This window comes from Pan paniscus, chromosome 15 (genome assembly GCF_029289425.2).
Source record: "Pan paniscus chromosome 15, NHGRI_mPanPan1-v2.0_pri, whole genome shotgun sequence".
NCBI lineage: Eukaryota > Metazoa > Chordata > Mammalia > Primates > Hominidae > Pan > Pan paniscus.
The window spans coordinates 82,118,706-82,135,190 of record NC_073264.2 but is presented as its reverse complement, the minus strand read 5'-3'; the positions used below and the strand labels follow the sequence as shown (position 1 = coordinate 82,135,190).

The window sequence follows — 16,485 nt, the reverse complement described above, 5'->3', positions numbered from 1 at the left end:
TTTCCATTGTAGAAATTTTTCACCTTCTTGGTTAAATTTATTCCTAAGTATCTTTTTTCTTGTAACTGTTGTAAATGGGATTGCTTTTTTGGCTTATTTTTCAGATAGTTTTTTATTGGCACATAGAAGTGCTACTGATTTTTGTATGTTGATTTTGTATCCTGCAACTTTACTAAATTTGTTTATTAGTTCTAATAGTTTTATGGTGGCATCTTTAGGGTTTTTTTAAATATATAAAATTATGTTATATGAAAACAGGGACAGTTTGAGTTCCTCCTTTTCCATTTGGATACCCTTTATTTCTTTCTCTTTCCTAATTGCTCTGGGTAGATGAAAGTGTTGAAAGTGGGCATGCTTGTCTTGTTCCAGATCTTAGAGGAGAAGCTTTGAACTTTTCCGTGTTCAGTATGATGTTAGCTGTGGAATTATCATATTTGGCCTTTATCATGTTAAGGTGTGTTCCTTCTATACCTAATTTGTTGAGAGATTTTATCCTGAAGGAATTTTAAATTTTATCAAATGCTTTTTTCGCATCAGTTTTGTCATTGATTTTATTAATGTGATGTATGATGCTTATTGATTTGCATATGATGAATCATCCTTCCATCTCCCAGTTGGTCATGGTGAACTATCTTTTTAATTTGCTGTTGAATTTGGTTTGCTTGTATTTTGTTGAGGATGTTTGCCTGTTGTTTTCTTTCTTTGTTGTGTCCTTGTCTTGTTTTTGTATCAGGGTAATGCTGGCCTCATAGAATGAATTTAGATGAATTTATCTCCTCTTCAGTTTTTTGGAATAGTTTCAAAAGAATTGGTATTAATTATTCTTTAAATATTCAGTAGAATTCAGCAATGAAGCCATCAGGTCCCATGCTTTTCTGTGATCGGAAATTTTTATTACTGATTGAATCTTGTTACTCATTATTGATCTGTTCATATTTTCTATTATCAATTTTGGTAGGTTATATGAGTCCATGAAAATATCCATGTCTTCTAGATTTTCTTTTTTTTATTTTTTCTATTTCTTTTTATTTATTTATTTATTTTTAATATATATATATATTTTTTATTATACTTTAAGTTCTAGGGTACATGTGCACAACATAATTGTCTCTTATGATTCTCTGTATTTCTGTGGTATCAGGTGTAATGGCTTCTTTTTAATCTCTGATTTTATTTATCTGTGTCTTATCTCTTTTTTCTTTGTCTAGCTAAAGGTTTGTCAATTTAGTTTATCTTTTTAAAAAATAATTCTTTGTTTCATTGATGTTTTCTATTTTTTAGTCTCTATTTCACTTATTTATGCTCTGATCTTTATTATTCCCTTCATTCTTAATTTTAAATTTAGCTTGTTCTTTTTTTTTTCTTTTTTTACTTCCTTGAGGTACAATGTTAGGTTGTTTATTTGATATCTTTCTATTTTTTTGATGTAGGCGTTTATTGCTATAAACTTCCCTCTTAGAACTGCTGTTGCTATATCCCATAGATTGAGGTGTGTTGTGTTTCCATTTTCATTTGTTTCAAGAAATTTTAAATTTTCATTTTAAATATTTTGATTGGCCCATTGGTTTTTCCAGGAGCATGTTGTTTAATTTCCATGTATTTGCACAATTTCCAAAATTCTTCCTGTTATCAGTTTCTAATTTTATTCCATTGTGATCAGAAAAATACTTAATATGCTTTTGATTTTTAAAAATTTGTTGAGACTTGTTTTGTGGCCTAACATATAATCTATCGTGGAGAAAATTCAATATACTTTTGAGAAAAATGTGTATTCTGTAGGTTGCTGGTGGGTGAAATGTTCTGCAAATATCTGTTAGGTCCATTTGGTCTAGAGTGCAGTATAAATCCAGTGTTTTTTTGTTTTTGCTGATTTTCAGTTTGGATGATCTATCTATTGCTGAAAGTAGGGTGTTGAAATCTCCTACTATTATTGTATTGCAGTCTGTATCACTCTTTAGATGTTATAATATTTGCTTTATATATGCTCCAGTGTTGGGTGCATATCTATTTAGAATTGTTATAATTGGTTGCTAATTGACCCCTTTATTATAGATTTACCTTCTTTGTCTCCACTTTCAATTTTTGAATTATCTGTTATCTAAGTATAGCTACTCTTGTAGTCTTTTGGCTTCCATTTGCATTGAATATCATTTTTCATCCCTTCGCTTTCAGTCTATGTGTGTCCTTATAGGTAAAGTAAATCTCTTGTAGGTAGCATATAGTTGGGTTTTGTCTTCTACCCATTCAGCCACTCTATATCTTTTAATTGGAAAATTTAATTCATTTACATTCAAGGTTATTATTGATAGGTAAGAACTTACTCTTGACATTTTGTTAAATCATTTTGTGTTTTTTTTTTGTATTTCCTTTGTTCCTTTTGCCCTCTCTTATAGTTTACCTGTGTGGTTTGGTGATTTTTTTTGTAGTGATAAACTTTGATTTTTTTTTCTTTTTCATTGTGTATCTGCTGTAATTTTTTTCTTTGTGGTTACCATGGGGCTTACATTTTAAAAACTGTGTAGTTATAATAGACAATTTAAGTTGATAATAACTTAACTTTGGCTACTTACAAGTATTCTAGACTTACCTTCCACCTCCCAAATTTGTTTATTTTTTATTAAAAACATTTTTTTTTTGAGACAGAGTCTTGCTTTGTTGCCTGGGCTAGAGTACAATGGTGCAATCTTGGCTCACTGCAATGTCCGTCTCCCGGGTTCAAGCAATTCTCCTGCCTCAGCCTCCTGAGTACCTGGGACTGCAGGCACACACCACCACACCCAGCTAATTTTTGTATTTTTAGTAGAGATGGGGTTTCACCATTTTGGTCAGGCTGGTCTCAAACTCCTGACCTCAGGTGATCCACCCACCTCGGCCTCCCAAAGTGTTGGGATTATAGGCATGAGCTACTGCACCTGGCCTCCCCCACCAAATTTATAACTTTGTTGCTTACCTTGTATCTTTTCATATCCTGTACGTATTTTAACAACTTGTTGTAGCTATAGTAATCATTGACCATTTTGACTTTTAATCTTCAAACTAGACAACTGAAAGTTTATATACCACCATTACAGTAATGGAGTATTCTAAATTTGATAATAAATTTACTCATACCGATGAGATTATACTTTCTTTTTTTCATACTAGTAATTATTTTACTAATACATCCAGTTGAAGCATTCTCTCTAGCATTTCTTATATGGCTGGTCTAGCAGTGATGGATTCCCTCAGCTTTCTCTTGCCTAGAAACACTATTTCTCCTTCATTTCTGAAGTATAAATTTTCTGGGTGTAGTATTCTAGGTAGACAGTTCCCCCGCACCCCCACCTCACCTCTTTAAGCACTTTGAATTTATTATCTGGTTCTTTCTTGGCCTGCAGTTTTTGTTGAGAAATCTGCTGATAGTCTAGTGGGGATTCCCTTATATGTAACTTGATTCTCTTCTCTCGCTGCTTTTGGAATTCTGTCTTTAACTTTTGATGATTTGATTTAAATGTGCTTTGGAGAGAACCTCTTTGGGTTGAATCTGTTTGGGATTCTTTGTGCTTCATGGAGCTGGATGTACATATCTCTCCAAAGACTTGGGAAGTTTTTAACTATTGTTTTTTTAAGTAACCTTTCTGTGTCTCTCTTCATCTTTTGTCCTATGGAAATCCCATAATGCAAATATTTGTTTGCTTAGTTGGTGTCCCAGAAGTCCAGCTGGCCTTGGTTGTTCTTTTTATTCTTTTTTCTTTTGGATCTCTGACTAGGTTATTTGAAAAGACCTGTCTTTAAGTTCACAAATTTTTGTCTTCTGCTTAATTTAGTCTGCTATTGAAGCTCTGAATTGTATTTCTTCATTTTATTAGTTAAATTTTTCAGCTCCAAAATTTCTGTTTGGTTCTTTTTATTTTTATTATTTTTATTTTTTTTGACACTACCACAAAGGCTCTCCATTCATCTGAATGAAGATGCCAATAAATGACTTTTATTGCGGGTTTGTTTGCTGCATTCAAATTATGCAATGTAAGGGGTAAAGTGTACAACACATAAAACCCCCAGCATCAAACAAACAAGCAAAACAAAACACAAGCATTACCCATTTCCTCTAAATTCACAGTACAACAGCCAATTATGGAAATGATGTGGTAGGGAATAAACAATGGAATATTTTCTTCACATCAGTCATTAATATTTATTCCCCTGTGAAGTTCATTGTTCTAATTTCCATTATTCAGAGGGGAAGTTCTATCCTTGAGGACACCCAAAAGTATGCTGTTACATGGCAGCATCAGCAGCATCCTTGGCATTGGAAGAAAAAGCCAAGCAGCTCGTTCTCTGTACAAAGTTGTTGCTCCATAAATAATATAGCAATAGAATCATTTCACCATTATCAGGTCTCCTGCAAGGGTTACCACATGCCTTGCCCAGTGAGGTCCTGAGGTCAGTAGAGTCACAGCTACGCAGGGCATGGGCACTTCTAAGTGGAAAGGCATGACAGTATGAGAGAATTTTCTAGCATTGGAACCTTTCTGCAGTTTACACAACACTTCAGATAAACTGTGTATTATTTCCCAGAAGGTATCAAAGTTCAATTCTTATAGCTTCTTCATGCTCAATCATTACTTTTCAGGGCCACTTCAACTCTTAAACTCCAAGAAGCTGAGGAGGAGAAAAATGACTCTTAGATAAGTCATCCTACAGATGTAGGATTTGAGATTCCAACCTTTCATTCACTTGGCAGATGGATCCTGAAAGCTGCTAGGTGTCAGGCTTTGCACCCTCCCTGTTTTTGGGAATTGGCCTGAAGGCTTTAGTAAGAGTAAGTTGGGAGTTGAAGCACATATATTTGCTTAACTTTATTTAACATTTTTATTTTTTAAACTGTAGATTCAGATCTGACTATACAATTGCACATATCTAAGTATTTTTTTTCTTCTGGAGTTACAAACCCTTCATCTGGGTTTGTGTAGGAATGAAATAGAAATTGCAAAAAGGCAAATTATTATATTTTCATTAGAAATTTAACTTTAGTCCTGTTTCTATCATGGGACAATTTTCGCAAACCCCAAAACGATTCTATAAAAAGCTATTTCTGGTCTTTCTGCTTTAGCAATTGGTGAAATTTCCACAAAAGTTTAATCAGTGGAAAACCATGTAACAAGCATGTGTTTTTAACATGAAGCTATGACTAATTATTTGAGAATACTACTTTAGGTTAAACTTCATACAAAAGGACAAGAAGAAAAAAATATGAGAAAACAGACCCTTTTTCTGCTTAAATTCACAAATGGCAGATTCACAGTTGGCTGGAACAGAAACAGCAGGGCCCTTCAGAAACTTCAGAGTTTTAAAAAATGAGTTCTCACTATTTTGCCCAGGCTGGTGTCAAACTCCTGGGCTCAAGTGATCCTTCTGCTCCAGCCTCTCAGGTAGATGGGACTACAGAGCATGTGCCACTGCACCCCACTTAGATCTTCTGATTAAGCTATCAATAAAGGCTAAGAGCATTCAGACATAAAATCCTTGAATAGACTTCTCATTCTCTGTGGTTCTCTCAATTCAAGGTAGCATGATGTCAACTCTGAAATTGTTTCTGAAGGTAAAGAGAGGGTGGATGACCAAGGCTAGAGCATGACCCATAACAAGGAAAAGTAACTGTGTATAAAGTATAAGGCAGCAGGTCTCTACCTCTGGTAGGCATCAGAAAACTTGCATACTTTTCTAAACATATGAGGGCTTGGACTTCACTTCCTACTTCTAAAGAGGAAGCTCCAGGCAGATAGGTCTTGCCAAACTTTAGTCAGCAATTGTGATGTGTGCCACAGAGAACTAACTATTGGTACAATGTTTCTGCCAGGCATATGCACAACCTTTATTTTGCATAACTGGAGATGATTTATCAATGGTGCATTTTACAAGATCACCACTATAAGAATTCCTTCCTTTGTCTACCCTAGCTGCAGATTACCCACAGCAGGCATGCATAAAATGTCAATTCTCTTCATAACCTAAATTAGAATTTTAAGTGAACTTTTGCTTTTCACACTTTGCTTCTTTTGTGTGGTAGAGCTAGGCTGTACTTTTTGATTTCTTATTTGTAGCTAGTTTCACTGAAAATTCTTCTGGTTTTTGTGTGCTGCTAAGCTCTTGGTTTAAAGATAAAGAGAATTGTACATTTTTTTTTTTTTTAGAAAAAGACCATATGGAAAACATTCATCTTAGCAACTTCTGATAAAAAGAAAAAAAAAAAAACCCTGATTTTAACTTACCACTGATTTTTACTGAACTTTTAATCTTTAGTTTATGCAACAGGACCACAATTTCTTTTCCCAGTTATTAACACCCAGATTGTTTCAAACCCTGAAAGGAAAGTGCAAAACATTATGCTGCAGAATTTCTATGCCTTAGCTTCTGCAGCGTTTCTCTGTAAAGTGGCCAGGATGGCCCCTGTCATTCACTTTCGGAGCTGTCTTCACTGTCTTCACTCTCGGAGTGTCTTCACTCTTGGAGCTGTACAAATTATGCTTTTCGATGTATTCTTGGACAAAATCTAGTACCAAGTAGTGGATGCTCTGGCCCCTTCTGAGGGCTCTTCGGATTTTTGTGGATGAGATATCATTAGTGATCCATTCATTCACCACATGAATGTTGCTCCAGTGTTTGCATAGCACATCAGATTCATAGATGAATTTCTGAGCAGCATTTCCAGCTTGAGTAATGCATATGAGCCCATAGTCTGCCATGATTTGGGTGATGTCTTCACTCTTCCAGAAATTGGGAACACCAAAGGACTCCAGTAAATCTGCCCCACACAGCAGCTTGACTTTTGGTGCACCTTTTGTTTTTGGCTCTAGGGATCTCTTTTGACTAGAAGCTTGTCTTTGTTCAGCTCATGGAATTCCTCTTTCGTCCAGGCCTTTCTAGTGTAGGTGAGTTCTGCTGTTGATCACAGTCACTAGCCTCCAGTTTATCTTGATAGTGTCTTAGCATCTTAACAGTCTCTATCCACTCCTTCTGAAAATTTTTCCATGTATCAACTTCCACCAATTTGGAATTCTTGGTGGCAAGTTCTGCCATGATGACCTGGTGATGGGCAGGCATGAGTCCCTTCTTCTTGTATGCATCACCAACAGGAGAGATTATGCCTTCCACAACTCTCTATCTTCCTGTTCAATTCATGCAGTCCTTGGCTAGTTCAAACAACCTGAGGTGCATGTTGGTGACAGGATTGAAGGAGCCACAAGCAAGGAGAACCACTACAGTCTTCTCTGAATTTTCCATGGTAAGAACTTGAATTTGTTGATCTAAATGGAAAACTCTGACACCTCCCTTGTTGCTTTTACAAGGGAAATTCTTTGAACCTGAAGTGTCTTGCAAGGTAGGCGATTGGAACCATTTTGACCAGTGTGTCAACAGTCTTCTCTAAGGTGGGCTAGAAAAATGGTTTCATATCCAAATTGTAACTCTTTTCCATGCTCCTGCATTTGACACCTTCCCTCAAGGCATGTCTGGATGCAGTTTTCCTCAAAGACCCTCTTGGCCTCACTAGGAAAAACCTCAGAAAGCCTGTGGTAGGAACAGTTGAGGGAGAAAATACCCCCACCCATGGATGTCTCAGGCTGCTCAAGTGGAAGTTTGTTTGGTTCTTTTTAATGATATCTATCTCTTTGTTCAATTTCTCATACAGAACATAAATTATCTTCCCAATGTATTTGAAATGTCTATCTATGTTCTCTTGTATCTGAGTTTCCTTAAGATTCATAAATTTCTATTTCTTTGTGTTAAGTAACTGGGGAATCACTGTGCTTATATGGCAGTGTCGTGTTTCTTGTGTCCCTCTGTTGATACCTGTGCATCTGGTGGAAGAATTGCCTCTTCCAGTTTTATACAGTAGCTTCCAGAGGGGAAGACTTTCACCTGAAGGTGTGTCCTAGGGAGCCAGTTGGGTAGAGTGCATTGGCTTTGGTTCTGGGTGAGGACAGTAGTGTAGCCTCTCTGAAGTTTCTATAGTCAATGTCAGTGATGCCTATAAGTGCCTCTGTGACCTAGGCTACTAGAGTTTGTGTGGCTAGTTTGCTGGTTCTGGCGCTGCTTCCCTGTGGGCAAAGTGCCAGGCTGGTTCATGCAAGGGAGCATGGGATAGATCCACTGGCTCTGTGGTTACTCTCCTGGGGGCAGGTTGCTAAGCTAGTTTGCACACGAAGGATCACAGGGATAATACCTACCTTTAAAATCTGAAACAAGACATCCTAATGGTGTTCTAGAGTACCAAAGTGCAAATAAATAAGAAACAACATAGATTTTCCCTGAAAATATATTTATTTCTTCAAGTTAAAGCCTCATGTTTTTTTCTAAATATTAAATAATAATTCCTAGACAATACATATTTTTTTACCATGCCTCAAATTATTGTTCAATTAAAAATAACTTTTTCCATAAACTTCTTTATCAAAATATAAACAAAGATACCCAGTCAGAGCCTAGGGTCACGCTGTCTCCTATGTGTGTAGTTCCTTCAAATGTATGACTGTAGGATCACAAAGTATAATTTCATGCCAAGAGTAGGATGGTAGCATGGAAGAAACCCATACTTTTCTAAGCATAATGCTGTGTATGTCACCAACAGGCCAGCTTTCCATCTCCCCTTCCTCCGGTGCAGGAGAGTGAACAGATTTATAAGAACTAGGGTTTATGCAGGTCATCAAGGGATACTCAAATCTGTGGAAGGAAACCCTCGAGATTTCCTGATTGTTTTATTAATTGAGGCAACCAGTCAGAGCATGCTAGTTCCCATTATACCGCAGCTTTTACAGAGAGGTCTAAAGTCTTATCTTGTTGTGATTTTATATGTAAAAGGCATTAAAACATGGTATATGCCCTGGCAAACCCCCATTATAATGAAAAAATGTCATGACCAAAAAGGAACATTTGCCCCATGTGTGCTATATTCAGAATGCATTTCCTACTGACAATCTTATTGGTTAAAATAAAAATAAAGCCACATACATATTTTCTCCTGACAATCCTCTCAATTAAAAAAATAATAAAAATGAAACCACATGATTTTCCAGTTTGAATGAAAAAGACTAAGTGGATGAGAAGTCCAAATGCATCTGTATCTGGGAGGTCATACTCAATTCCATTCAGCATTATCAAAAACACTCATCAGTAAAGTCTATCCGATCTAGAAAAGTTTGTTTCACAAAATGAAAAACTACTGGTAAGAGAATTTAATTAGCATTTATTTCCCTGCCTGATTTTTAAAAGGTGCTTGTATTTGTCTTAATTCATTGAAAGAGAGAAAAAAAGAGTAATACTTAAATATTTCATCCCATATAATAATTCAAGCAGAATTTCCTTGAAAATTCAAGGCCAAACTTCAGATTTTTAAAGAAAATATATTTTGATGTGATAACCTTAGGCTGAATCCTTGAGGTAAAAAATGGATTTCACCAAAAACAATACAATTTTTGCTTGAAATTAAGTGAAGGATCAGTTTTCTGTGGTCTTTTAGCCAAGAGACAAGAAAAAAAATGAACTAGGTTCATTTTTAAATTCTGTTTTAGTATCAGAGAGCAGGCAATTGAAAGTTCTTTGTGAAAGTGACTTCTTTGTTTTCCCTAAGGGCTCTTGAATGTTCATACTGGAACACTAGTGACCTTGTTTATACCAATATTGTATCAGCCACCATCAACTCTCTTCTGTGCTGCAATAAATATGCTCCAGTAATTGTAGGTCCTAGTTTCTAGGGCCTATCAACACAATTCCTTAAACATCAAGAACCTGGTAGTTACGGCAAAAGAGGCCTTTGTGCAGAACTCTCACTGAACCCAGCATAATTCCTAGCATATCCATCACATACTGTAGTCCAAAGTGCAGTGTTAAGTACTTACACAATATAAATTATTTTGAGGCAGTTCTAGTGAATTATTTTTATAGCGCTGAGGCTTGGAAATTCCAGACAACGTTGGGCAGTCTCAACAAACTATGTAATAGACAACTGGCAAGGATGCAGAATCCATGGGTATATTTTTTTAAGAAAGGCCAAGTTATTATTTCACCCTCTTTTCTTTAGAAAAAATGTCAAATGCTTTGATTAACTGATAGGTCACCAGGTAGTCTGAAGAACAGTTTCCCAGAATGGCACACACTCATTTCTACCACATAGTACAGAAATTTTTTATTTCCATAAAGTAAGCATAAAGAATTAGATTGATTTGGGTTTTTTTCTCATTAACACATTTTCAAACTGAAAATCAAGTCACATATATTTTTACTTATTTTCTCTCCATCATAAATAAACTGCTGGGGGTGCAGATATGGAACTGTAACAATCCAAATCAGGACAGCTCTCTTTTCACTCCCCTTCCATGTCTCCCACTTTTCTCCCTTTCTCCCTTCACTATCATGCTATATGATCTAAACTCCTAGGGTATGAAATATATGAGAAGCTAATATATATAATCCTCAAAAGTAAATCATAGAACAGTTTTATAACACTGAGTTAAATAAGATGAGGAAGGGAAAATATGTCCTCATAATTTAAAAAAACCCTGAAGATTCCTATTGCTGAAGTAAGGAATGCCTTCTCAAAGATTTGGAAGTAAATTTTACATGGGAAAAGGGAGTTAAATAACTCTGGGGAAGTCATGATGGCCTTTGTTATGGTTTTTAATTCTTTTAAAGGTTACAGAATGATTCATATTTTCTATTTCTTCATGTGTCAGTTTTGGTAAATTGTTTTTTATAGAAATATATCCATTTTATTAAAAATTTCAAATTTAGAGACATAAAGTTAATATATTTAAATAATATAATTTAAAAATATCTATAGGCTCTGTGATAATAGACTCCTTTTTTATTTCTGATTCTTTATTTCCTCAATCAACCTTACCAAAGGTTTATCAATTTTATTAGTCTTTTCAAAGAATCCATTTTGGGTTTAAAAAAATTTTCTCTATTAAAAATTGTAAAATGTCTGATTATTCATATTCTGAATCTCCTGTGCATTCATTTCTGTTGCTGGTATTTCTCTCAATTTTTTATTACATCATCTTCTCTTCTCATTTGTCTGGTTACTTTTTATTGTGTGCAAGATGTTGTATACAAAAAGTGTTGAAATCATTTGAAGCCTAAAATTGTATTTCCTGGTAGGATTTCCATTTGCTCATGGCAGTTGGTTAGGGGGACTAGCAATCTTATATTACCGTAATCCAATTAGAGGAACTAAGATGGTTGAAAACTGGACTTCTGTCCCAAGTTTTTTTTCCAGCTACCCCTTACTACTAGATGGAGCCCTTTGGGATCCCAACTCAATGTAGGGGGTTTATCAGAGATCCTTTCTTGATAGATTTTTTTTTCTTACTGTCTAGCCCTATAGTGCTGCCAAACCTCTGCTCAACTATTCCTTGAATCACATTCCTAGGATTTACCTCTCTGATTTCCCTTTTTCTCCTCTTTGTTTCATAATTGTTTACTATTTTGTGATTAAATTTTTTTAAATCCTGCTTTGCTAATTTTTCTTACCAGGAGTGGTTTATGTGATGTAAACCAGCATTCCTGGAAGGATAAGTTCATTACACTTTGTTTTTAATATTTTACCATTGGTCTGTGATTTCTAAGGTCAATTTTTCATAATATGAAAGGCTTATGATCTACTTGAGTTCCTCTAGTAATTTGTTACTTTGTAAGATATAACTTTATGTAATATTGTAAGGTCTCTCTTCCTTTAAACAGTACCTATTAATTTCTCACTATGAATGATGCTTTTAGAATATGTCCAGTTACTTCCATCTTCTTGCTTTTCTTTCCTGCTACACTCATTTTGGTTAGTTATGTGCTTAATCTTAGATCAGCCTTAGTCTCAGATCAGCCTTAAACAATATATTTAAAAATGAGAAGATTGGTACTTAAATTTTCTCCCATTTTCATTTCCCTCTTGCTCCTGATTTTTGTTAGTTATATTATTTTTATAAAGGGATAACTTATTACATTTCTATTCTGTTCTGCACACCCTAATTTCCTGAAGTCATTTTAACCTTAGTTTTAAATTTAAAATGACTTAATGCTCATAGCTCATCATTTATATCTTGGTTGACCTAGTTGGCTAACAGCTTTTTTAAAGCTCATGTAGGTTTTTTTCCCCTACGTTTTACACATTTGAAAAAGTTATTGCACAGATGGACAGAAGAAACAAGCCTGGTGTGTCTGGGTATAAAATTTAGGGATCATACTTTGTTACCCTGAGAACTTGATGATTTCATTATTCCTAGCACTGAATGGAGAGAAATTTGAAGCTAGCTTAATTCTTTTGCTTTTCAGATAAGATATTTATGCTCTCACCTTTTTTAGATACTCTTGGGTTCTTTATTTTTCTTTGAAGTTCCTTAACTTTACTAGATTATGCATGGAAATTAATAGATATTTATGTTTGCTGGAATATTGTGTGTCCTTTAATTCTACAGATTCAAATCTCTTATTTCAGGAGTTTTTTGATATAACTTTGGATATTTTTGTTCTCCATTTTTTTCTGATTTTGTCTTTAAAAACAAGAATATTGAATGTTTTACATATAATTTCTAATAAAAATCCAATGTGTTGTACCTGTTCAATTTCCCCTGTGTTCTCGATCTACAATTTTTTCCTACTCTAGTCTTTTTTCTTTTCTATTTCATTTTGCTCCACTTTCTCAAGATGTCATGAATGTCTTCACTTATATTTTCAACATGGGCAACATTGCTGTTCCCATTAAGGCCTTTCTTTTTTTTTTTTTTTTGAGATGGAGTTTCACTCTTGTTGCCCAGGCTGGAGTGCAGTGGCGTGATCTCGGCTCACTGCAACCTCCGCCTCCCAGGTTCAAGTGATTCCCCTGCCTCAGCCTCCCAAATAGCTGGGATTATAGGTGCCCGCCACCACACCCAGCTAATTTTTGTATTTTTAGTAGAGACGAGGTTTCACTGTGTTGGCCAGGCTGGTCTTGAACTCCTGACCTCAGGTGATCTGCCTGCCTCTACCTTCCAAAGTGCTGGGATTACAGGTGTGAGCCACTGTGCCTGGCCCAAAGCTTTTATTTCTTTGATGCTTTTATTTTGCTCTTTTACTTCTATCCCAAGATCTACCAAATATCTTTTTTAATATTTTTTATTGCCTTATCTTTTTTTAAATTTGAGACTTCTTATCTTCACTCTGGAGTCCTAACACAGAAAGGTCACCTTATTCATTAAGTTTTATGAACTTACAGATAACTTTGGTCACAAGTTTTACCTTCTCTAGGGCAATAAAAATATTTTTGGTGGTTGCCCTTTTTATGATTTTTATTTGTTTTGTTGCCTTGCTTCTTTATGTAAATAGGGTTATTTTTGCATAAATCCTATGTTAATTCCTTTTCAATAATGAAGGGATTTTTCTCTAGAGGTGACACGGTAATGTTTGCATGTTTGCATGCGTGTGCATACACACACACACATACACACAAGTATGTCGATTGTGTGGTTTAGCTGTAATCTTTCTTTACTCATCCATCCATCATACAAATATTTATTGTGCACCTACTTTGTGCCAGGTACTGCTCTAGGTTTGGAGAATATAGCAATAGATAAATCAGAAAAAAAATTTCTGCCTCCCTGGAGTTTACATTCAATGGCGGATAAAGATTGACAGCCTCAAGCTGCTTATCATTCAGTTTCTCATCTGGTCTTCCAAACAGATAGTTTCTTGTAGAGTTAGCTTGTCTGCATGTGTCTTCATTTGTCATCACATCCCCTGCATTGGAGGGGTTTCTTGTGGGGTTTCAGGAGCTCCTTGAGGCCATCCGTCTTGTTCTATCATGTCTTACCCCTTGATGTGTATCACCTACTTCAAAGACCTCTGCACTGTCATCCTTTGAGGTCCAGTAACCATCTTCTTTCAGTTTCTTGCCTCTCTCTGGTCCAAATTCACTATACTTGCCAGCCTTTCTTCATATATATTATGGTTGAAGTTAATGAAGATTTTCTAATAATGACAGATGGGAGTGTGTACTGCTAAATTTCCTTGTTGCTTTTGGCTTTTTTCCAGAAAGCAGTTTAGGGATCAAGATGTCTTTAGTATCCTGAAACTAAATATTTCATCCTTTCACTTTCAAAGTGAGGGAACTCAAGCCTAGAAGGTTCAGTGATTTATTGAATGTCTCACATATAATTCAATCCTAGAACCAAAGTTTCTGGGCTCCCAGTTTAATGTATTGTCTATTATATTTTATTTTTATGTGAAAGATACATAAATATCAAGGAAACAAACCAATATTATAGAATATGATAGAAACAGCTTCAGATTTGTCCAAAACCAACTTCCCATCTCTTCTCATGTTAAAAAAAATAACTACATATTTATACTGATTTATCCATTGGAATAATTAGGGTTCAAGTCTATCTTTGAATTGCAAGTTTAATTATACACAATTTAAAAAAATAAACATATTGAATCCTTTTTTGGAGATTTGCAACAATTTTTAAAAACTTGCAGTTGAACCATATGGCCTGGAAATATAAAAAGAAATTAAGAAAAAAGCTAGGGAGATACTCATCTATTTTATCATACATTATGATAAAATACATACAAATCTATTATAAAAAGTTAAAATTTATCAAAACTTTCAAACCCAAATACAGACTGCACATGTACCATTCACAGTCAAGAGAAATGTGAGCAAACATAAAGTATTAAATCATTACTGCATACAATGAACTGTACATACTGTACTACTGCAAAAATGTCATAGCCAGCTCCTGTTGCTTTTGTGCTAAGCTCAGGTGTTGCAAGTATCTGCTTCAAATTTCATGTCACTAATTATCTCTGTATAAGCAGTTTGTGTCTCCAGTAAATTCCATATGACAGTAAAAAGTGACCTCTCACTGTTCTCACATATTTTTCATTATATTTAGTGCAATACTGTAAACCTTGAATAACACCATGGGATCTATACAAAGTGCTATTAGTGTTGCTGAAAGTGCTCCCAAGAAGCAGAGAAAAATCATGACAAGAAAAAGTTGAACTGCTTGATATTTACCATAGATGGAGGTCTGCAGCTGCGATTGCCTGCCATTTCAAGATAAATGAATCTAGTGCAAGGCCCATTGTTAAAAAAGAAAGAAAATTCATGAGGCTGTCACTGCAGCTACACCAGCAGGTATAAAAACTTATACTTTTTGCAAAATACCTTTTTATCTCATATTGAAAATGGAGCTTTTATGTCGGTACAGAATTGCTATAAGAAAGGCATACCTGGCCAGGCACAGTGGCCCAAGCCTATAATCCCAGCACTTTGGGAGTCCGAGGTGGGCAGATCATGAGGTCAGGAGATCGAGACCATCCTGGCCAAAATGGTGAAGCTCTGTCTCTGCAAAAATACAAAAAATTAGCCAGGCATGGTGGCGTGCACCTCTAGTCCCAGCTACTCGGGAGGCTGAGGCAGAAGAATCGCTTGAACCCGGAAGGTGGAGGTTGCAGTGAGCCGAGATTGCGCCACTGCACTCCAGACTGGTGACAGAGCAAGACTCCATCTAAAAAAAAAAAAAAAAGCATGCCTAAATACTCTATTATTATTTGAAAAAAAGTGAAGTCATATAACAACTTAAAGTAAAATGAAGTTAAAGGAACTAAAGCTGAAGAATTTAATGCCAGCAAAAGATGGTGTGATAGTTTTAGAACGATGTTTGGTTTTAAAAATGTGACGATAACAGGAGAATCAGGTTTTGCCAACCAACAGGCAGCAGATGAGTTCCCAGGCACCATTAAGACAATCACTGAGAAGAATATCTGCCTAAATAGATTTTAATTTTTTAAAATTTTAGGGGTACATAGTAGGTGTACTAAATAGGTTTTTAATGCAAATAAAGGTGCCCTGTTCTGCAAAAAAATGCCATGAAGGACATTTATTAGTAAGAAAAAGAAGTGAGCACCAGGATTTAAGGCAGGAAGAGATGGGCTACCTCTACTGTTTTGTGCAAATGCAGTTCGGTTTATGATAAGGACTGCCCTTATCTATAAAGCAGCTAACCCCTGAGCCTTGAAGGGAAAAGTTAAACACCACCTGCCAATCTTTTGGTTGTACAAGAAGGCCTGTACAATGAGAACTCTTTTTCTGGATTGACTCCATTTATGCTTTGTCCCTCAAGTCAGGAGGTACCTTGCCAGTAAGGGACTGCCATTTAAGGTTCTTTTGATATTGAACAATGCCCCTGGCCACCCAGAACTCCATGAGTTCAACACTGGAGGTGCTGAAGTGGTCTACTTGCCCCCAAACACACATCTTTAATTTAGTCTTTACATCAGGGTCCTAAAGACCTTTAAGGCTCATTACACCCAGTACCCTGGAAAGGATTATCAACACTATGTAAGAAAACCCTGATGATGTGGTTTGGCTGTGTCCCCACCCAAATTTATCTTGAATTCCCATGTGCTGTGGGAGGGACTCAGTGGAAGGTAATTGAATCATGGGGGTGGGTCTTTCCCCTTATCTCAAGC

General features: G+C 35.7%; 1 protein-coding gene and 1 pseudogene across 3 annotated transcripts in view; both read right to left on the bottom strand.

Annotated features, from left to right (window-relative positions):
* The window catches only part of TSHR (thyroid stimulating hormone receptor), a 190,496-nt gene that overhangs the window by 105,945 nt on the left and 68,066 nt on the right, over positions 1-16,485 (bottom strand). The gene's annotated exons all lie outside the window — the stretch shown is intronic.
* Positions 2,383-7,263, bottom strand: LOC103784506 (nicotinamide/nicotinic acid mononucleotide adenylyltransferase 1-like; annotated as a pseudogene).